This window comes from Capricornis sumatraensis, chromosome 16 (genome assembly GCF_032405125.1).
Source record: "Capricornis sumatraensis isolate serow.1 chromosome 16, serow.2, whole genome shotgun sequence".
NCBI classification, from domain to species: Eukaryota; Metazoa; Chordata; class Mammalia; order Artiodactyla; family Bovidae; genus Capricornis; species Capricornis sumatraensis.
The window spans coordinates 48,233,705-48,256,155 of record NC_091084.1 but is presented as its reverse complement, the minus strand read 5'-3'; the positions used below and the strand labels follow the sequence as shown (position 1 = coordinate 48,256,155).

Genomic DNA, 22,451 nt, shown 5'->3' with positions numbered 1-22,451 from the left:
TGGAAATGCAGGAAAAAGAGAAGCTCCCCAAGGTGGAAGCAGGTTCCAATCTCCAGGAGACCATGGAGACTGAAAGCAGAATGTCAGGCCCACCACTCCAGGGAGAATAAATATAGCATTTAATGATAATATGTCAAGTCCAATAAAGATTGGGAAGCTTACATACATTGAAGAATGTAAAGAAAGATCAAGACTTAAGCGTCTGAATTAAGACCAAGGTTTTTTTGTTTGTTTGATTTTTACTTTAACTAGAAACTACATACCACAACTGCAGACAGGAACACTGATCCTGTAGGTTTTCTTTTGGAAGTGGCTTCCCATCTCCTGAAACTTCTGCCATGAGATAATAGAAAATAATAGTTATGGAAATTGCTACAACATGGAAAATAACTTTCAACATTTTGGTATAGACTGAAAGTTAATGGAGATGCTGTGTATCCTTTCTGCTAATGTTTTAGCAATTGTGTTATTTTCTTGTTGTCTCAAAATAGGGAGATGCTTTTCTTTAGGAGATATGGGAGACTGTAACCCAAAGAAGGCCTCTTCAGGTTTTGAAATCACATAGTCATTGACCTCCATATAAGTTAGGAAGGAACAAAAAATGTAGGACAGTAGCTCTTGCTGCTTTTTCCTTCTAAGACTTTAAGACTAAGGCTACTCACCTAGAATTCTCAGAGCTGTCAGTTAGAGAGCACAGACAAAGACACATATAGTGAAGGGTAGACTTCTCAATGATTGTCTCCACTGGACGATCTGGTTCAGATTTGGACAGATATTGTTGTGACACTGGAAAGCTGGGGAGTCTGTCTGTTCTGTTACACTGTCAGGCTCCTGTCACTCTTCATTCTGCATGAGTAACTGTGCTCAGAGTTGAGTAGGAGTTGAATGTGTCAGAAGACATTTTTCAAGATTACCTACCCTGAAGGGACCTGGCACACTATGGATATATCCCCACATTAGGAGATGATCTGCCTGTGATTTGAGAACATTGGTTTATACCCCAATGGACACAACTTTGACCACCAAGATGCATGGTAAAAGTAAGCTTTTATATTGACTACAGAAAGAGTAATGTGGAAATCAATCCATATATTTAATTCTTGTTAAAGACTGAATCCTCGGTATCTATTGTAACCTAACAAAATGATCTCTGTGGAAGATGAATGCAGAAGCCTGTACTAGGTATATGTAGGTCCAGGACACACTAGTATTTTCCTCAAGAGTAAATTAGTTTTACAGTTAAATTGTATATCAGGATCCCTCCTTTCCACCTCTAACTAGAGTGTCTGGGAAGAAGTCCTCTGAAGTCACATAAAAATCAAGTTTGTCAGTTCCAACAAGGCTCTAGTAATAGTCATAGAACTTTATCATCATTGAAAATTCTGTTTTGTCTTTCACTGACTTATTCTCTAAGAAAAATACATATAAAATAGTGTGTATATTGAGAACTTGTATATAAGGCACTTTTTCTAATAGTTTCCAACGTCAATGAGTCATTCCTTGTAGCTTTATGTGCTCAGAGCTGAAACTGGTGGTGTGTCAATGAAAGAGGAGCAGAGATATGTGTAATAGGAAGAAGGATGAGGAGAAGAAAAGATTCTTTTAGTTCTTGTCTACTTTGCTATTGCCTACAGTGAAGGACTTTTGGGCTAGAGGTAGATTATTTACCCATTCTTGGTGGTGCTGGAAAGATTTTATCAATGGTTTCTCTACCTTGCTTATCATATGAAAATGAAGTGAAAGTGTTAGTCTCTCAGTCAGTCATGTCTGACTCTTAGTGACCCCATGGACTGCAGCCTGCCAGGCTCCTCTGTCCATGGAATTCTCCAGGCAAGAGTACTGGCTGCTGCTGTTAAGTCACTTTAGTCATGTCCAACTCTGTGTGACCCCGACTCTGTGTGAGCCCACCAGGTCCCTCGTCTCTGGGATTCTCCAGGCAAGAACACTGGAGTGGGTTGCTTTCCTTCTCCAACGTACGAAAGTGAAAATTGAAAGTGAAGTCACTCACTCAGTCCTGTCAGACTCTTGGCCACTCCATGGATGGCAGCCTACCAGGCTCCTCCGTCCATGGGGTTTTCCAGGCAAGAGTACTGGAGTGGAGTGCCATTACCTTCTCCAAGGAGTCTTCCAAACCCAGGGATCAAACCCAGATCTCTTCCATTTCAGGTAGATTCTTTATCGTTTGAGTCACCAGGGAAGTATATAGTTTTGGTCTATTTGAGTGCCAAATTATAGAGACATTTAAAGAAGGCAGGAATCTATTCAAAAAAGGCAGAAATTGCAGCAAATTAATGCAGATGTTAAGGATTGTAATGTCCTCATTCTTCTGACTGATTGAACTTGACTTGATTTTAAACCCATTTAAAGTTAAAAACATGAATTAATCTTTCAAAGTAGTTGTCCTCAGACTTTATATTGCATAATAATTACCTGAGGATATCTTTAAAATGTGGATTCCCAGCCCCACTCACAGAGAATCTGACATGGAAGGTCTAGCTTATTGCTCAGGAACTATGGTTTTTATAAATACCTCAACTTTCATTTTACAAATGCTGCCAAGTGGTAAATCACATTTTGAAAAAAAAAAACTCTATTCTAAAAAAACATTTTTTAGTGGAGAAAAGGTGGGAGTGTAAAAAATAAATTTGCCATTTCTGTTGGCGTGACCATGATGATGTATCATTTGACTCTCTTTACTTCTTAGTTTCCAGTTGAGGTACTCTTTCTGTCTCAGTATTTGAAAGAAAACACATGAAAATTCAACTGCTGTGCTAGAATGTTCAACTGAGTTAAATTTTTTAAGACTTTAACTTCAAAGGATAAAGAAATGGAGAGGCTTGTACAGAGGTATAAAGCTTTTTAAGGAGACAGGTAGGCTAGATCCAGAAATGCTGCTGACATGTGACTGAGCCTAATATAGTCAGAAAAATTACCTGAAATTTCTGATAATTTCAGAAATTATCAAAGAAAAAAAATAGACTATTTCCCAGAGCTGTAGTAGGACTGATTGGCCATAATGAAAATTTAGATCAAATGTTGTATGAATTTAACAAAAACAACAGAAACAACTCTGTTTACTATATCCTGGAAATATTCTCCTATTCATAGAATAGATAGTGAGGAGTTTGAATATTAAACAAATGAACAATCTTGGTTATTTACACATATGTTATTAATAAAAGCAGACAGATGTCAGAGTTCCCAGTAGCAGCATGGTGTTGCTATAATTTTTTAATGTTAAAAATTTCACTATTTTTAATATTCTTAAGGAATATCATTTTGATCCTAAGATTGTCTGTCAACCAAATTAGTAAAGGAAAAAGTAAAGCTACTAGTGTAAATGATTTTTATTGTATAAGGTAAAAATTAAAACAGTTATAATGAAAATTCTAGCTAGTTCATACAAGCAATGAATGCTTGAGAGGGTATGGAGAAAAGGGAAACCCCTTGCACTGTTGGTGGGATGTAAATTGACATAGCCATTAAGGAGAACAGTATACAGATTCCTTAAAAAACTAAAAAGAGATCTGAAATCTGACCCAGAAAACCCACTACCGGGCAATTACCCAAAGAAAACCATATTTCAAAGAGACACACGCACCCCTGTGTTCATTGCAGCACCATTTACAATAACCAGGATATAGAAACAACCTAAATGTCCATCAACAGAGAAATGGATAAAGAAGTGTTACATATACACAATGGAATATTGTTCAGATATAAAAAGTAATGAAACTGGGTCACTTGTAGAGATGTGGCTGGATCTAGAGAATTATATACAGAGTCTCTTAATACAGAGAATTAAGTCAAAAAAAGAAAAACAAATACATGTTAATGCACACATGTATTATTAGAAAGAATTGGTATAGATGATCTTATTTATGAAGCAGAAACAGTGGCACAGATGTAGAGAACAAATACATAGGTATCAAGGGGGAAAGGAGGATGGGATGAATTGGGAGGTTGGGACTGACATATACATACTATGTATAAAATAGATAACAAATGAGAGCCTACTGTACAGCTCAGGAAACTGTACTCAGTGCTCTGTGGTAACCTAAATGGGAAGAAAATCCAAAAAAGAGAGGATATATGTATTTGCATAGCTGATTCACTTTGCTGTACAGTAGCAACTAACACAGTATTATAAAGCAACTATACTTCAATAAAAACTTTAAAAATTCCAGTTAGCTCAATACAGGATGAGATAACATAGGTGAGGATACTCTGTGTGTGTGTGTGTTTGGTGGTAATGAGAGTGAAAATGTACCAAGCTGGTAAAAATTTACTTTTGAATGTGACAGTTAAGAATGAAAGTTAGTAATGACATAAAAGGGTGATTATTTCTCTCTCTGTGTGTGCATGCTCAGTCATGTCCAACTTTTTGTGACTACATGGAATGTAGTCCCCTAGGCTTCTCTATCATCCTAACTAATGAAATAATAAAATGAAATAAAGAAATCTCAATTGGTATCAAAAAAGTAGACAAGAAAAAATTCTAAAGAAGAAATCATGGGTACATATAAATAAGTGACAGGAATAAGTCAAGTTTTTCATCCTTATGTATATGCCAGTAGAACTCTGTTTAAACACATATCAAGACATATCCACCAGAATGTTCATAGCACCACTATTCATAAAAGTAAAAAATTGGAAACCATCCTGATGTCCTTTCACATTCACATGGTAAATAAAAAGTGACATATTCATACAATAATAAAAAAAATACCATGGTGATACACAATAATATTGGTAAATCTCACAATTTTAAGATTTCAAATAAGCCAAATACAAAAGAATACATATAACATGGTCCCATATACAGAAAGATGAATACCTGCCAAAATGAATTTATAATATCACAAGTCTGAGTAATAACTAGTGTAAACTGTTACAAAGTAGAGAGATTAATGATAAGAGAGATTAATTAAAAGAGATTAATGATTAAAGCTAAGAGTATGAGACAATGTTCTGGAATATGGGCAGTGTTCTAATACTCCGTCTGGCCATGCTTATGTGGTCAGTTTGGGATACTTCACTAAACTATAGATACTGGTAGACTCTAATCTCATGGCATGATCTCCCCTATGGTTTGAGAAGTCATTGGTCAGTGGAGGAAGGATCAAAGAAACCAGGAGAAAAGACCAAAGCAGTCTTTGTTCCATCCCAGGAGGACTGTCAAGTTAATCTGTGCTGTTCCTAATCAGGGTAAAGTCACAGGCACATGTTTTATGGTTCAGTTCAGTTCAGTTCAGTCACTCAGTCGTGTCTGACTCTTTGCAACGCCATGAATTGCAGCATGCCAGGCCTCTCTGTCCATCACCAACTCCCGGAGTTCACTCAGACTCACGTCCATTGAGTCGGTGATGCCATCCAGCCATCTCATCCTCTGTCGTCCCCTTCTCCTCCTGCCCCCAATCCCTCCCAGCATCAGAGTCTTTTCCAATGAGTCAACTCTTCGCATGAAGTAGCCAAAGTACTGGAGTTGCAGCTTTCACATCATTTCTTCCAAAGAACACCCAGGACTGATCTCCTTTATAATGGACTGGTTGGATCTCCTTGCAATCCAAGGGACTCTCAAGAGTCTTCTCCAACACCACAGTTCGAAAGCATCAATTCTTTGGCGCTCAGCCTTCTTCACAATCCAACTCTCACATCCATACATGACCAGTGGAAAAACCATAGCCTTGACTAGGTGGACCTTTGTTGGCAAAGTAATGTCTCTGCTTTTGAATATACTATCTAGTTTCATCATAACTTTCCTTCCAAGGAGTAAGCGTCTTTTAATTTCATGGCTGCAGTCACCATCTGCAGTGATTTTGGAGCCCCCAAAAATAAAGTCTGACCCTGTTTCCACTGTTTCCCCATCTATTTCCCATGAAGTGATGGGACCAGATGCCATGATCTTAGTTTTCTGAAAGTTGAGGTTTAAGCTAACTTTTTCACTCACCTCTTTTACTTTCATCAAGAGGCCTTTTAGTTCCTCTTCACTTTCTGCCATAAGGGTATAAGCCATGCATGTGGCCACCCAAGACAGGCGGGTCATGGTGGAGAGGTCTGACAGAATGTGGTCCACTGGAGAAGGGAATGGCGAACCACTTCAGTATTCTTGCCTTGAGAACCCCATGAACAGTATGAAAAAGCAAAAAGATAGGATACTGAAAGAGGAACTCCCCAGGCCGGTAGGTGCCCAACATGATACTGGAGATCAGTGGAGAAATAACTCCAGAAAGAATGAAGGGATGGAGCCAAAGCAAACACAATACCCAGCTGTGGATGTGACTGGTGATAGAAGCAAGGTCCAGAGCATCCCCGATGCTGTGAAGAATAATATTGCATAGGGACCTGGAATGTCAGGCCCATGAATCAAGGCAAATTGGAAGTGGTCAAACAAGAGATGGCAAGAGTGATCATTGACATTCTAGGAATCAGCGAACTGAAATGGACTAGAAAGGGTGAATTTAATTCAGATGACCATTATATCTACTAATGCGGGCAAGAATCCCTCAGAAGAAATGGAGTAGCCATCATGGTCAACAAAAGAGTCTGAAATGCAGTACTTGGATGTAATCTCAAAAACGACAGAATGATCTCTGTTCATTTCCAAGGCAAACCATTCAATATCACAGTAATCCTATTCTATATCCCAACCAGTAATGCTGAAGAAGCTGAAGTTAAACGGTTCTATGAAGACCTATGAGACCTTTTAGAACTAACACCTCAAAAAGATGTCCTTTTCATCATAGGGGACTGGAATGCAAAGTAGAAAGTCAAGAAACACCTGGATTAACAGGCAAATTTGGCCTTGGAATGCAGAATGAAGCAGGGCAAAGGCTGAGAGAGTTTTGCCAAGAGAACGCACTGGTTATAGCAAACACCTTCTTCCAACAACACAAGAGAAGACTCTACACATGGACATCACAAGATGGTCAACACCAAAATCAGATTGTGTTTATTCTTTGCAGCCAAAGATGGAGAAGCTCTATACAGTCAACAAAAACAAAACCAGGAGCTGACTGTGGCTCAGATCATGAACTCCTTATTACCAAATTCAGACTTAAATTGAAGAAAGTAGGGAAAACCGCTAGACCATTCAGGTATGACCTCAATCAAATCCCTTATGATTATACAGTGGAAGTTAGAAATAGATTTAAGGGCCTAGATCTGATAGAGTGCCTGATGAACTATGCCTGGAGGTTCGTGACACTGTACAGGAGACAGGGATCAAGACCATCCCCATGGAAAAGAAATGCAAAAAAGCAAAATGGTTGTCTGGGGAGGCCTTACAAATAGCTATGAAAAGAAGAGAAGCAAAAAGCAAAGGAGAAAAGCAAAGACATAAGCATCTGAATGCAGAGTTCCAAAGAATAGCAAGAAGAGATAAGAAAGCCTTCCTCAGCGATCAATGCAAAGAAATAGAGGAAAACAACAAAATTGGAAAGACTAGAGAACTTTTTAAGAAAATTAGAGCTACCAAGGGAACATTTCATACAAAATGGGCTCGATGAAGGACAGAAATGGTAGGGACCTAACAGAAGCAGAAGATATTAAGAAGAGGTGGCAAGAATACACAGGAGAACTGTACAAAAAAGATTTTCTGACCAAGATAATCATGATAGTGTGATCACTCACCTAGAGCCAGACATCCTGGAATGTGAAGTCAAGTGGGACTTAGAAAGCATCACTACGAACAGTATCTCTCCATTTTCTCTTCCCTTTTCCCTGAAAATCATTATTCTATTCTCTGTTTCTATGAGTTTGTCTATTTTAATTACTTCCTAGGATCATGCAACCTTATTTGCAGTAGCGAAGATGTGGAAGCAACCTAAATGTCCATCAATAGAAGAATGGAGAGAGAAGATATGGTATATGTATACAGTGGAATATTATTCAGCCTTAAAAAAGTAGGAAACCTGCCAGAGGTGACAGCATGGATATTATGCTGAGTGAAAGAAGCCAGTCACAGAAGGACAAATGCTGTGTGATCCCACTTTTGGGGTATTTAAAATGGAACGTGTTTTATAGGCAAAAGAAGAACACAGAGATAGAGGATATTAGGATAAGAACAAGGATGTTACTCACCAAAGAATAAGTCTTGGGACTTTATTTAGGTAGGAAAGTATTTCAGGTTAGGTCTTGATGATCAGAATTATTCTCAGAAAGCCAGATTTGGAGCAGCTCTCCAAATTTCCTGTGGAGTTTGGGGCTGTTTATATAGCCAATTAAAAAAATAGCTTGAACTCATATAACCTGCTAAATGTTGATGCTGAAAAATGGAGGTTCTGTATCCCAAAGAAATTAGATTAACAAATGTAATACAGAAGAAATAGAATAAAATGGAGTCAATTTTTCCTGGAGGCTATAGAGATAATGAAGAAATCTAGCAACTGATACTACTGATGGTAGAAAGATAAAGGTGGGTAAGAGCAATAAGTTAGTTACTTAGATACTCATCTTTGAGAAAGAGAGAGATACCAGGTTTGTTTGATATGAACATATACCAGTAAGTAGATAAGAGTGAAAAAAATATGATTTTATTAAAAAAAATCATCGAACACTTACTATTAGACATAGGAAAAAATTTGTGAACAGAAGACTTGTTCCTGCATTTGTGAAACTTAATCTAATGGAAAAACTGACATTAAGCAAAATAAATTTCATAAGTAATTGCAACTGAGATCATAGGAATCAGGTCAAACATAGGGAGTGCTATAATAACACACACTAAAAATAGTCAGAAAATATGAATTTAATTGGATTTATATTGCTTACGAGCTGGCAGACATTGAACAAAATATCCACGGTTACATGCATGAATAACAGGGCGTCTCAAAATCTTAATTTTACTCATTCTTCGTCATATGCATACTCCCCTATATAATCAATCACTATCCCTTGAAGTTTCACACAAAATGAAAAACAGTAATATTCAAACTGTCACAGATTATGGTGTGATGAAATTCCCTTTCTCTAAATAAACATTTTGTTCAGTAATTATATTCAAGTATATTGATTATCTACTTCTACTGTATGCCAAGTGTAGGTACTGGGGCAGATTAAAAGAACTACAAAATACAATCCCTCTCCTGAGCTGCCTACAGTCCAGAGAAAAATATAATCGTAACTAAAATATCATAATGCATTGTGTGAGTACTATTCTTAAGCTAACCATAAAATGTTAAGTTGCTATTTTGGCACAGAGAAAATTGTGCATTTCTCCTGCTGTTTCAGTATGGTGTTGCTGTGTCAATGAAACCTGTAGAAAGATGAAGGGCTGGAGCTGCACAGATTTCTGTTAGAATTAGATGGATTGGGAGGTAAGGAAACTTACAGAAGGAGATAAGGGGCTACAAAGGCCTTTTTGAGAGTTCAGGAAGTCAGAAGGTGGCTGATCGCTGAGTTTCTCTCACAGCATTTTATTTGTTGTTCGGCTGTGCTGGTGGCTGATTGCTGCGTTTCTCTCGCAACATTTTATTTTGTGTTTTTGTTGTTCGGCTGTGCTGCGTCTTCACTGCTGTGCCGGCTTTTGTCTCGTTACGGCGAGTGGATGCTACTCTTTAGTTGCAGAGCAGTGGCTTCTCACGGTGGTGGCTTCTCTTATCTGACTGCGGGGCATGGCCTCTAGGGTACATGGCCTTCAGTAGCTGTGGCACATGGGCTCAGCGCTTGTGGCTCCCGGGCTCTAGAGCACAGGCTCAGTAGTTGTAGCACACAGTCTTAGTTGCTCTGTGGTTTGTGGGATCTTCCCTGATCAGGTATTGAACCTGTGTCTTTCTCATTGGCAGGCAGATTCTCTACCACTAAGCCACCAAAGAAGCCCTCTCATTAGCATTTTAAAATTTTCATCAGACATATCTTTTCCATAGTTTGTTAGATTAATATGTATTTTGCTTTCCTTTGGGACAATTGCAAGTGACATTTTATTTTAAATTTCAGATTATACTTGTTTCTTATACATATATAGAAGTAAAATTAATTGCTACTTGTTGATTTCCTATAACCGTTGTGAACTCATTTATTCTGAGAGAATTTTCTTTTTGTTGATTCTTTCAGATTTCTTGTGTAGATAATCATGTTGTCTACAATAGACACAGTTTTATTTTTCCTTTATAGTTAATATGTTTTTTCTTTCTTCTTTTTTGTTTTGCCTTATTCCAGTAGCTAGACGGCCGAGAGGAGCTACCCTGCATCCGAGGCCAGGGGCGGCGGCCGGGAGGAGCCACCCTGCGCTGAGGCCAGGGAAGGCAACCGGGAGGAGCAACCCCAGGTCCAAGGAGTGGTGGCTGCATGGGCGCAGGAGGGCCTGGAGGAGCCATCCCATGTTGAAAGTCAGGAAGGGCGATGGTGAGGAGATACTTCTTATCCAAGGTAAGGAGCAGCAGCTGCGCTTTGATGGAGCAGCTGTGAAGAGATACTGTACGCCCAAGAGAAGAGAAACCCAAGTAGGATGGTAGGTGTTGCAAGAGGGCATCAGAGGGCAGACACACTGAAACCGTACTCACAGAAAACTAGTCAATCTAATCACACTATGACCACAGCCTTGTCTAACTCAAAGAAACCAAGCCATGGCCATGGGGCAACCCAAGACGGGCAGGTCATGGTGGAAAGGTCTGACAGAATGTGGTCCACTGGAGAAGGGAATGGCAAACCACTTCAGTATTCTTGCCTGGAGAACCCCATGAACAGTAGGAAAAGGCAAAATGATAGGATACTGAAAGATGAACTCCCCAGGTCAGTAGGTGCCCAATATGCTACTGGAGATCAGTGGAGAAATAACTCCAGAAAGAATGAAGGGATGGAGCCAAAGCAAAAACAATACCGAGCTGTGGATGTGACTGGTGATAGAAGCAAGGTCCGATGCTGTAAAGAGCAATATTGCATAGGAACCTGGAATGTCAGGTCCATAAATCAAGGCAAATTGGAGGTGGTCAAACAAGAGATGGCAAGAGTGATCGTCGACATTCTAGGAATCAGCAAACTAAAATGGACTGGAATGGGTGAATTTAACTCAGATGACCATTATATCTACTAATGTGGGCAGGAATCCCTCAGAAGAAATGGAGTAGCCATCATGGTCAACAAAAGAGTTTGAAATGCAGTACTTGCAGTCTCAAAAATGACAAAATGATCTCTGTTCGTCTCCAAGGCATACCATTCAATATCATGGTAATCCAAGTCTATGCTCCAATCAGTAATGCTGAAGAAGCTGAAGTTGAACGGTTCTATGAAGACCTACAAGACCTTTTAGAACTAACACCAAAAAAGATGTCCTTTTCATTATAGGGGGCTGGAATGCAAAAGTAGGAAGTCAAGAAACACCTGGATTAACAGGCAAATTTGGCCTTGGAAAGCAGAATGAAGCAGGGCAAAGGGCAATAGAGTTTTGCCAAGAGAACGCACTGGTCATAGCAAATACCCTCTTCCAACAACACAAGAGAAGACTCTACACATGGACATCACAAGATGGTCAACACCAAAATCAGATTGTGTTTATTCTTTGCAGCCAAAGATGGAGAAGCTCTATACAGTCAACAAAAACAAAACCAGGAGCTGACTGTGGCTCAGATCATGAACTCCTTATTACCAAATTCAGACTTAAATTGAAGAAAGTAGGGAAAACCACTAGACCATTCAGGTATGACCTCAATCAAATCCCTTATGATTATACAGTGGAAGTTAGAAATAGATTTAAGGGCCTAGATCTGATAGAGTGCCTGATGAACTATGCATGGAGGTTCATGACATTGTACAGGAGACAGGGATCAAGACCATCCCCATGGAAAAGAAATGCAAAAAAGCAAAATGGCTGTCTGAGGAGGCCTTGCAAATAGCTATGAAAAGAAGAGAGGTGAAAAGCAATGGAGAAAAGGAAAGATATAAGCATCTGAATGCAGAGTTCCAAAGAATAGCAAGAAGAGATAAGAAAGCCTTCTTCAGCGAGCAATGCAAAGCAATACAGGAAAACAACAGAATGGGAAAGACTAGAGATCTCTTCAAGAAAATTAGAGATACCAAGGGAACATTTCATGCAAAGATGGGCTCGATAAAGGACAGAAATGGTATGGACCTAACAGAAGCAGAAGATATTAAGAAGAGGTGGCAAGAATACGCAGAAGAACTGTATAAAAAATATCTTCATGACCTGGATAATCACGATAGTGTGATCACTCACCTAGAGCCAGACATCCCGGAATGTGAAGTCAAGTGGGCCTTAGAAAGCATCACTACGAACAAAGCTAGTGGAGGTGATGAAATTCCAGTTGAGCTATTTCAAATCCTGAAAGATGATGCTGTGAAAGTGCTGCCCTCAATATGCCAGCAAATTTGGAAAACTGAGCAGTGGCCACAGGACTGGAAAAGGTCAGTTTTCATTCCAATTCCAAAGAAAGGCAATGCCAAAGAATGCTCAAACTACTGCACAATTGCACTTATCTCACATGCTAGTAAAGTAATGCTCAAAATTCTCCAAGCCAGGCTTCAGCAATACGTGAACCATGAACTTCCTGATGTTCAAGTTGGTTTTAGAAAAGGCAGAGGACCCAGAGATCAAATTGCCAACATCCACTGGATCATGGAAAAAGCAAGAGAGTTCCAGAAAAGCATCTATTTCTGCTTTATTGACTATGCCAAAGCCTTTGACTATGTGGATCACAACAAACTGTGGAAAATTCTGAGAGAGATGGGAATACCAGACCACCTAACCTGCCTCTTGAAAAATCTGTATGCAGGTCAGGAAGCAACAGTTAGAACTGGACATGGAACAACAGACTGGTTCCAAATAGGAAAGGGAGTACATCAAGGCTGTATATTGTCACTCTGCTTATTTAACTTCTATGCAGAGTACATCATGGGAAACACTGGGCTGGAAGAAGCACAAGCTGGAATCAAGATTGCCAGGAGAAATATCAATAACCTCAGATATGCAGATGACACAACCCTTATGGCAGAAAGCATAAGACAAAGACCCTTTAAATTCCATTCTTTGCCTCATGAAGCTTTCACTGAGCTGTTTGTCCCCCTGATCAACTGGAGTGTTTGAAACTAACCATTAATTAAACTTCTCTCCTTTTTAGCCCCCTTAACGCTGACCCATCCATGTTCTGATCCAGCATACAACCCCTCCTTAATGATCCCTCCAAAGAATAAAATATTTCTTTTTTTACCCTATTCTGTGTTCATTCTAGCCTGTTGACCCTTCCCTGCAACTAAAATTCCTTTTTGCCTGTCCTTTGAGTTGCTTGCAGTTCTGTTTGAATTGTTTTCTCTATTACAATAATCTCTTTTCCCTTTATTGCAATAATCCTTTCAAATGAAGTCTCTTTTATGTCAGTTTAGATTTATTTTTATTTGATGATAGAAGTTACCAAATTGTTTGTCTCTTTTGGTAATGTGCTCCCTTTCCCTCAGATTTGGAGCTGTTTATTGGAACAAAGAGAATGTTAGATTCATATTTGTGTTCTCATCATGCCTTAATCTGCCTTGATCTCTGACTGTCCCTATTCCCGTTTCCATCAATTTCTGTTTTTATTTTAGTCTCTGAGTATGTTGTTGTATCTCTCTGTCTACCCAATTCTCTCCTTTTCCTTCACTTACCTGTCTCCTTGAGGCCAAGCTCCTGTCTTCAGTTTGCTCCAGAGAGATGAGCAACAAAGCAGAACAGGTTCCTTTCCCGAGTCTGGCAGTTTTCGTATTTATATCTCCAGCCTAAACTTCACCTCCCTCTGTGGTAAAAGGGCAAGCAGGAAGTGAAAAACTGGTTTCACTTTTGGATTTTTTTCTCCCTCTTTAAAAGATCAGCTATCCTACTTATTTATTTATTCATTCATTCATTTATAATTGTGATTTATATTTGTTTATATAATTGTGATTGGATAATTGTGATTTACAATTGTGTTTGCATTGTGATTCCTGGGTGTTAAGGTTATTGCAAATGGAAAACTAATGGGGGGAGCGTGTGTGTGTGCATGTTTATTTATGGTGCCCTAGGGTTAGCACCAGATAAAGAACATGGGAGAAACAGGATAGGGAAAGAATTCTGGAAAAGAGACAAGGGCACATTAGAATGTCTTCCTCAGGAAACTTGCTTTAACTGCTTTATTGTTCTAGCTGTGTGGTTTATTTGAAAATTAACAAAGTTTCAAAATTGTATTAGCTGACTTGGATGATTCAACTCTAACATGAGCTAATGGAGGAAGGTCTTACTTATCAAAAGAGAATTTACTTTGGTCATCTTTTTGGGATAATAACTTTCCAGAGTAAGCCGCTTGATCAAGTCAGGAACGTGTTGGTTTTGCATTGTTTCTTCCTTATTATTGACTAGGTGAGTGTTTCTGTGAGAAGAAGCAGTTTCATTGGGTGTTTTCTTTGACTTAATTTGAAAGATATTTTTAAATCTCTAGAAAGAAAAACAATGATAATGGCTGTTATTTCTCTATGTCAAAGGGGTTCATCATTTTGTCATTGTTCATCATTTTTGAATACATGCCTATATTCTATCCAAAAATAAATCGAGTCCTTTTATGTGTGAAGAAGTAGGATGACCCAAGGAACGAAGTATAAAACCGGGTCATGCCTTGGAGGGCTTAAAACTTACAATAGAGTTTGAGAGAGATGAGTAAGTAGTTAATTTTATGGCCCCACAATACAAGTCTGAGGCCATAAATGGTATAAAGTTCAAAGTGTACTGGCAATAGGGTGTACCTATTTTTTTCCAAATTATTTTTCCATTTAGGTTATTGCAGAATATTCAGCACAGTTCCCTGCTCTATACTGTAGGTCCTTGTTGGCTAACTATTTTAAAAATAGCAGTGTGTACGTGTCAGTACCAAACTCCCAATCTATCCCTTCCCTCCACCATTTTCCCCTGGTAACTGTAAGTTTGTTCTTTAAATCTGTGAGGCTCTTTCTGTTTTGTAAATAAGTTCATTTGTATAACTTTTTTTTTTTTAGATTTCATAGACTATAGCTCACCAAGCTCCTCTGTCCATGGAGTTCTCCAGGCAAGGAAACTGGAGTGGGTTGCCATTTCCTTCCCTAGGGTTTTCTGGTACAGGCCCTCTATATAGTCCACATCTCATGTAAAGCAATTTGTTTCGTAGATTATTATCTTACCCCATGATTTAATTCATTATAATTTTGCCTGTAGACAGTACCGCCTGCTCCATTGTTCCTCTGTTTGAAGCTCTGTATGTCTGCACATGTCTTCTTGGAGGAGAACCTCATGCTCACTTTCCCCAGGACCTCTAGAAATGCTCCCCTCGTCATCTCGTATTTCCCCTTTCCACTCCCGGTGCCCCTGTGCGTCTCCCCTACACGGGCCTGGACTGAGCTGTCTGTGCTGCTCTCAGAGCCCTGACTCCACCTGTGATGCCCGTCACAGTGTGTGCACTGTAGCTGCTGCTCGTCTGCCTCATTTCTCCCATCCCCCAGCCTCAAACACCCCACCTCCCTTTGTTCCTCCCAGTTGTGGGGGATCTGTCTTGTTCATCTTTGTATCCTAAACGTAGTGCATGAGCCAGATAGATGAACAAAATCTCATGACTGAATAAGAAAACGATTGGTCTGTCTGAGCCTGTGTCTTCCGTTATATGTGAGAATATTAACAGTGATTTTAGTGAGTGACACGAGACACGAGGAAGATATAAGAAGGGCTGGAGTGGTCCAATAAGACTTCCCTTTTCCTGCTTTTAGAACAAGAATGAAAATGTTTTCTAGTAGGCCAGAGTTTAAATGTCAGCATATGGCTTAAGTCCAGGATCCAGCAGTTCCTGGCTATATTTGCTTATGAGTGTGGAGAGGGTGACCTAAGTAATGTTTGTTAAAGAAATGTTCGCTGGTCAGTCTGGAGAGAATGCGACAGAGAGGACTTTGATCAAACTGGTCTCGCTAAGTTCCTCCCTGTTCAGCACACCTGGTTCATAGTTTACTATAGTTATGAATAGTGTATAGTTATCTATAGTGCTATATCTCTCCTGGAACAGGCTCTATGTTCTAATCTCTTAGGCAGTTATGTGGAAGTTCAAAGGCTCTTTCAGAGTCTTTTGGACCTTCCTTACCTTCAGGTTGAAATAATCTACACACCCAAGTGGCACATGTTGGGGCACATGTGCTGTATCCCATCAAAAGAGAGGAAGAAGAGGAGGAAATAATCAGACAACCTTGCTATTTAAGAAAAAAAAACACACAACAGTTTTCTTTGTTTCAATGTGTGTGGAGCTTTCCCTACAACAAGCAATTCTGTAGCACTAGCCAGGTGTCTTACAATTTAATCTGATTCTGACACAATGTATCTTTCTGAATGTACTGTCAGGTCCCACAGTTTAAGGGCCCAGTCCCGGGAGACTGCCACTGGCTTCACATGTCAATTTCAGGCAGTAGATCCCCAGATTACCCTCAACTTCTGTATGACTTGGCTATAAATCAGAAATTCCAGAAAGCTGCTTCTTCAGGATTGATGTGCTTGCTAGAGAAACTTCTAAAACTCAGGGAAGACGTGTTTGCTAGTTTAGTAAAGAAGGTGATAAAGGATACAGATGAACAGACAAAGGAAGACATATATAGGTTGAGGTCTGGGTGTATTCTGTCCCTGTGGATTAGGGGTCCATCCCTCTTTTGGTATATGTGGATGTGTTCACCAAACTGAAAGCCCTTCAAACCCCATGCTATTGGGATTTTATGTAGGCTTTCTCACATAGGATTCATCTATTTTTAAGTTAATTTCCAGCCCCACTCTGGAAAATGGGAAGTGGAGGCCTGAAAATCTGAAACTTCTAATCATGGCTTTGTCTTTCTGGTGACCAGCTCCCATTCAAGGGACAACCAGAGTTGCCTCATTAGAACAAAAGTACTTCTACCATTCTTATTACTTAGGAATTTGTAAGCATTTCAAGAACCTGTTTTATGAACTGGGGCAAAGATTACTATATATTTCTCATTATAAATAACAATATTATGCAGGGAAAGACACAGAGACATCAGATCCTCCTTTCAGTGGACTTCTCCCCCTACCTCTCAGGGCAGTAGCCAGCTACAACCAGCAGGGCTTTGCTAGCCCTAGGTAGAGGTAGAAAGAAGAGCATCCTTTTCTGTGAACCCTGAGATTCTCTGCTTCTACTCTCTGACCCTGCTTCCAGTTTACTCCCTTTAGAAAACATGAATTTCTAAGCAAATATTTAGGTGGCATTATCCTTGCAGATGACACGGATATAAAAATTGGGGCTGATTTGTCAAGTTTAGGGATGCCTATCTGTACTAGCCTCCTTAAAGGTATGTATTTACATGGAAAGTGGACCTGAACTCCATTGTTGTTACTTTCTAATTATGCAGACTTTGGTCACACAGTTAATCTTTCTCAGGTTTTCAGTAACTAAGTTGGACCCTATAGGGCTTTCCCTAAACCAAACTGCCCACCCTCCCATGTGCTCCATCTGCCTCTTTGTAGATAAGCTTTAGTCTCCCAGGTCTCTCCTGAATCACAAATGACTGACTCAAGACTTGATTTAAAGACTGTGAATTTGTAGCAACAAAAAATAGCAGCTGGGCCAGGAGAACTGGTAACAATTTAAACAACAGATCAGCCATATAGCAGTCATAGGATCTTTAGTTTCTTGCTGAATTACATAGATAATGGTGTCTGATACAACTTCTTGAGTTGTTTTCCAAATACTATAAAGCCTCCACCAGATGTAAGAGGTTAACTGCATTATGACTATGAGAACATGGCCCCCAGACTGATTGGAGTCTGAGGATTGATGGTTTAACCGCTATGACACCAACTTGTTATATCACCATCAACCAATCAGAGAATTATGTGCAAGGTGATCACACAATTATGATTCTCTCCCTTACTTTGCCTTAAAAAAAAAAAAAAAGGCCTTTTGTGACATCTACTGGGGAATCTGGACCTTTTGAGCCCATGTGACTCCTTTTATGGCTCTCTAATGAGTGCAGCATGTTTCGTAGCTCAGCTGGTGAAGAATCTGCCTGCAGTGTGGGAGACCCCGGTTTGATTCCTGAGTAGGGAAGATCTCCAGGAGAAGGGATAAGCTACCCACCCCAGTATTCTTGGGCTTCCCTGGTGGCTCATCTAGTAAAGAATCAGCCTGCAATGTGGGAGACCTGGGTTCAATCCTTGGATTGGAAAGATCCCCTGGAGAAGTGAACAGCTATCCTGTTCGGTATTCTGGCCTAGACACTTCCATGGAGCGTATAGTCCATGGGTACAGTCTGCAAAGAGTCAGATAGGACTGAGTGACTGTCACTTTCAGTTTCCTTCACCAAAACTTGGTGTCAGTAGATTGGCATTACATGTTCTAATGGACGCAAGTTTATAAAAGTTCAGTAACATTTCTTCTTGTGACTTTTCATTGTGTTGATGAAATGAGAATTCCAGGGCTTAACCTGAGGTAGGAGCTCAAAATATTAGTTCTTTCCATCTCTTCTTCCCATTGAAGTTCTGTTTAAAGGAATCTCCAGTGTAAACTCCATCTCAGTCTCAGACGGAGATACTGAAACTGATTGTGCAAATCTGAAGGTGTCTCAGAGAGTAAAGAATCCACTTGCAGTGCAGGAGTCCTGGGTTCGATCCCTGGGTCAGGAAGATCCCTGGAGAAGGGAAAGGCTACCTACTCCAGTATTCTTGCCTGGAGAATTCCAAGGACAAAGGAGCCTGGCAGGCTACAGTCCATTGGGTTATAAAGAGTTGGATATGATTGAGTGACTAACTTTCACTTTCACACACTGTGAAACAGAAGATGGAATTCAAGGACGCATCCATCACCAAGCCAAGGGGAGAACTTACTATGCCTTTCTACACATTAGGATAAGTTTTATAATTGATGATATTGAATACTTTAGAATCCAGGGTAAATATCCATCAATACGAATCTAGAAGAGCAAATGTAGAAAATTTACAGTGGTTGGGGACATAGAGTGGCCCCCATTTCAGAAGAACCTGAGGGATTTTCAGAATAACCAGGAAGAATGCAAGGTGAAATTATGTCAGAATATTAATTCAGAGTGTCCACCATGGAAGTGGTAAGAATGAACTTAGGGAAGAACCCCCAGGAATATGGGAGCAGTTGTGGATTTTGCTGGCTCTGAAAGGGATTTGGTTGCTTTCTGGCACCACTCATGAATATTGAAAACTTTAGAAGAGATTACAAATTACTAAAGGTATCTCTCAGGTTTGGGGTCAATATGTGGGGGAAGCAGATCCAGGTTTTTTGATAATTTGGTCAAATAGAGACTTGGAGTTGACATAATTTGAGATACCATTTTAGGGGAATATTTTTGAACCCTCGATCTGATTATCACAGACATGTTAGAATATATACTTTTGAGTCCTAAAACATGTGCTGCTTCGTTTGTCCAGGATCTAGTAGTTACTAACTATATTTAGATGTGTGTGGGGGGCTATCTGAGTAAGAAACAGTCCAGTGGTAGAATGATTTTCCAGTAGCACTAGCTACTTCACATCACATTAATGAGGATAAATGAGATAGATCAGTCCCACCCAGTGCTTGACCTGAAGCAGGTATTCAACTATGAATTCTTTTCTCCCCCAGCACATAATTTGTTTGAAGAACAAATGTGTCTGAACAAGAGATATCAAATTGAGTGTCTTCAGTTGCATGTTCCTTCAGTGTTTACTTTGAACCTGAGCATTTCTATACGAGTGGAGTTGTTTTTTTTTTTCTTTTTGCACTCAGTGCAGGGCCTTGTATCAGTGCCTGTGTCTTCTCTATTGCTATGCTGTGGTGAGATCATGGAATCTTTGTCTGATGTACCTTAGATTCTCACAACGTCAGCACATTTTCTATATGTGATAAGATTTCAGGAAATGATAAATTAGCTAGGGGGTAAAGCAATCCCATGAACTCAAAATCAGATTCACAAACAAGTTTATTTCACTGCATAGCTGCTGCTTGTTACTCAGGTCCACTCCCAATGCTGAGAACAGACTTTTGGTTTCATTTTTCAGTCTGATGTCAAAGTCCCAGAAACTTTTTTAACATAAATGTTTGTCAAGTGATTAGTAAAGGATTTGAGGAGCCCTGTGTCAGGAACGAGAATGAATATCCATTTCTTACTATAAATCACAATATCACACCAGGGAAAGACACAGAGGCATTAGATCCCGTCTTTAGTGGCCTTTTCTCCCTCTCAGGGCAATGCCCAGCTGCAAACAGTAGGGCTTTGCTTCCTGGAGGAGGTAGAAAGGAAGAGCATCCTCTTTTTCTCCTGTGAACCCTGAATTTTTCCTATTTCTGTTGTATGATCATACCTCCATCCTACTCACTTCAGAAAACATGGAGTTCTGAGGAAATTATCAGGTGGCATTATGCTTGCAGATGACAGGGATCTGAAAATTTGGGCTGATTTGTCCAGTTAAGAGATAGCTATAATCATTAGTCCCCACTCTTTTCTCACTACTTTCTAACTCTGTGATCTTGGATTTCATCTTTCAGTTTTTCTCTCCTCTTACCACTTTAAATTGGGTTAATCAAATGAGATAATTTCAGTGCTTTATCTGAAGCAGCGACTCAAAAATTTAATTCTTTCCATCCCTTCTTCCCATTTAAATCTTGCTTAAAGGACCCCCCAAGTGTAAATTCCATCTCAGCCTCCTGTGGGGATGTAAAACAGAAGATGGAATTCAAGGAAGCTTCCTCCACCAAGCCAAGGGGAAAACGTCTTATACATTTCCAGACATCGTGCTGTGCTGTGCTAAGTTGTGTCCAACTCTTTGTGACCCCGTGAACTGTAGCCCACCAGGCTCCTCTGTCCATGGGGATTCTCCAAGCAAGAATACTGGGGTGGGTTGCCATTTCCTTCTCCAAGGGATCTTCCCAACCCAGGGATCGAACCCAGGTCTCCTGCATTGCAGGTGGATTCTTGACCATCTGAGCCACCAGGGAAGCCTATAATTTCCTATAATAGATGGTATTGAGCACTCTAGGATCCAGGATAAATATTCACCAAGGAGGATCTGGAAGTGTCACTGTAGAGAACTCGCAGTGAATGGGGATTTAGGATGGCTCCCATTGCAGAGGATCCTGAGGAATTTTCAGGATGGCTGGGTAAAGGACAAAGGGCAACTGAGTCAGAAGACTAACTCAAAGAGTAGCCACCAGGGTAGTGGTAGGGATGCACTTAGGGAAGTGCTTCCAGTAATATGGCAGCAACTGTGGACTCTGCTGACTCTGCAGGGCTTCACTTGCAGTCTGGTAACACCAGTGAATATTGAGAGCATTAGAAGAGATTGTTAATCACTAAAGGTACTCCTGGGGCTTTGGGTTATATTTGAGGGAGAAACAGATCCAAGATTTTGTTAGTTTAGTCAAATAGAGATTTGGATTTGATGTAATTTGAGATACAATTTTAGGGGATCATTTTTGAACCTGGTTTATTGTTTACATATCCAATTCAAGCAATTATTTGATCTAGCATGAAATGTATTGTGGAAGAGATCAAGATGGCAGAGTGGGAGGATGTGGAGCTCACTGTTCCCAATGAACACAACAGAAATTCATCTGCATGTGGAATACTTCTCACTAAAATGTAACGTGAAGTTGGCTGAAGGAATCTTATATAATCAAAGCTCTTAGAAAGATCTCATGTTATCAGGTAGGTTGGGAAGAAAAGTGATTGGGTTGGGAACTGTGCCCTTAGAATGGAACTCAGAGGAAAAGGGAGAGCCCACAGGTGGCATCCACTCTGGGTCATGAAGAGGTTGAGTCACAGACTTGCCATCCTAGTCTTGAGGTCCTATGCATAGGGGACAAGCCCCATTGGCTGCTTGGAGAACTTTGAAGAACAGATAAAAAGGCGACAGAAACCTCAGTTCCACTCATGAACAATTCCTCTCTCAGGGTGGAGAGACATCTGCCCTAACAGCTGCCTCACCATACTCCTCAGGCCCAATTGGAATGAACACCCTGGCCCCATGCATTTTACTTCACAGAGGGGCACAGAACCTAGGGCTTTCAGGACCAGGGAAAATACTCAACCTTGCAATGCAGAGGCCATCCATTCCCAGGGCAGAGCACCAGTGGGTAGGTGCCGGTCATTGCTGGCCCTTACTCAGCCAGTGCCCCACAAGCAGCCCAGACTTCTGATTGCAGTGCAGCTGCCAGGATGCTCATGACTGTCTCACTGTGCATCCGAGTTCCAACCAAGCAACGCTCCATCCACTTACTCTACACTCTACACATGGCATTAGATCTGGGGTAGCTGTATCTGCATGGATACACAGATGCCTACAAAGGCAGAGCATAGGACCTCCGGAGGTGCATAAACCCCACTTACTTCCTCACTCCTTCCCTTTTTGGCAAAGGGTCTGAAACAGGGAGAAAGAAAACATAACTTTAAGGGGACAGAGAAAACACAAGACGGGCCCTAAGTTCTTCCGTATCAGCAACTTGGGATCAGACCCCACCACTGGTAGAGAG

The 22,451-nt window shown here is 40.3% G+C and overlaps 1 pseudogene; it reads right to left on the bottom strand.

Annotated features, from left to right (window-relative positions):
* Positions 1–15,264, bottom strand: part of LOC138092129 (interferon-induced very large GTPase 1-like) — a 35,827-nt pseudogene extending 20,563 nt beyond the window's left edge.
* Between the last annotated feature and the right edge of the window lie 7,187 nt (positions 15,265–22,451).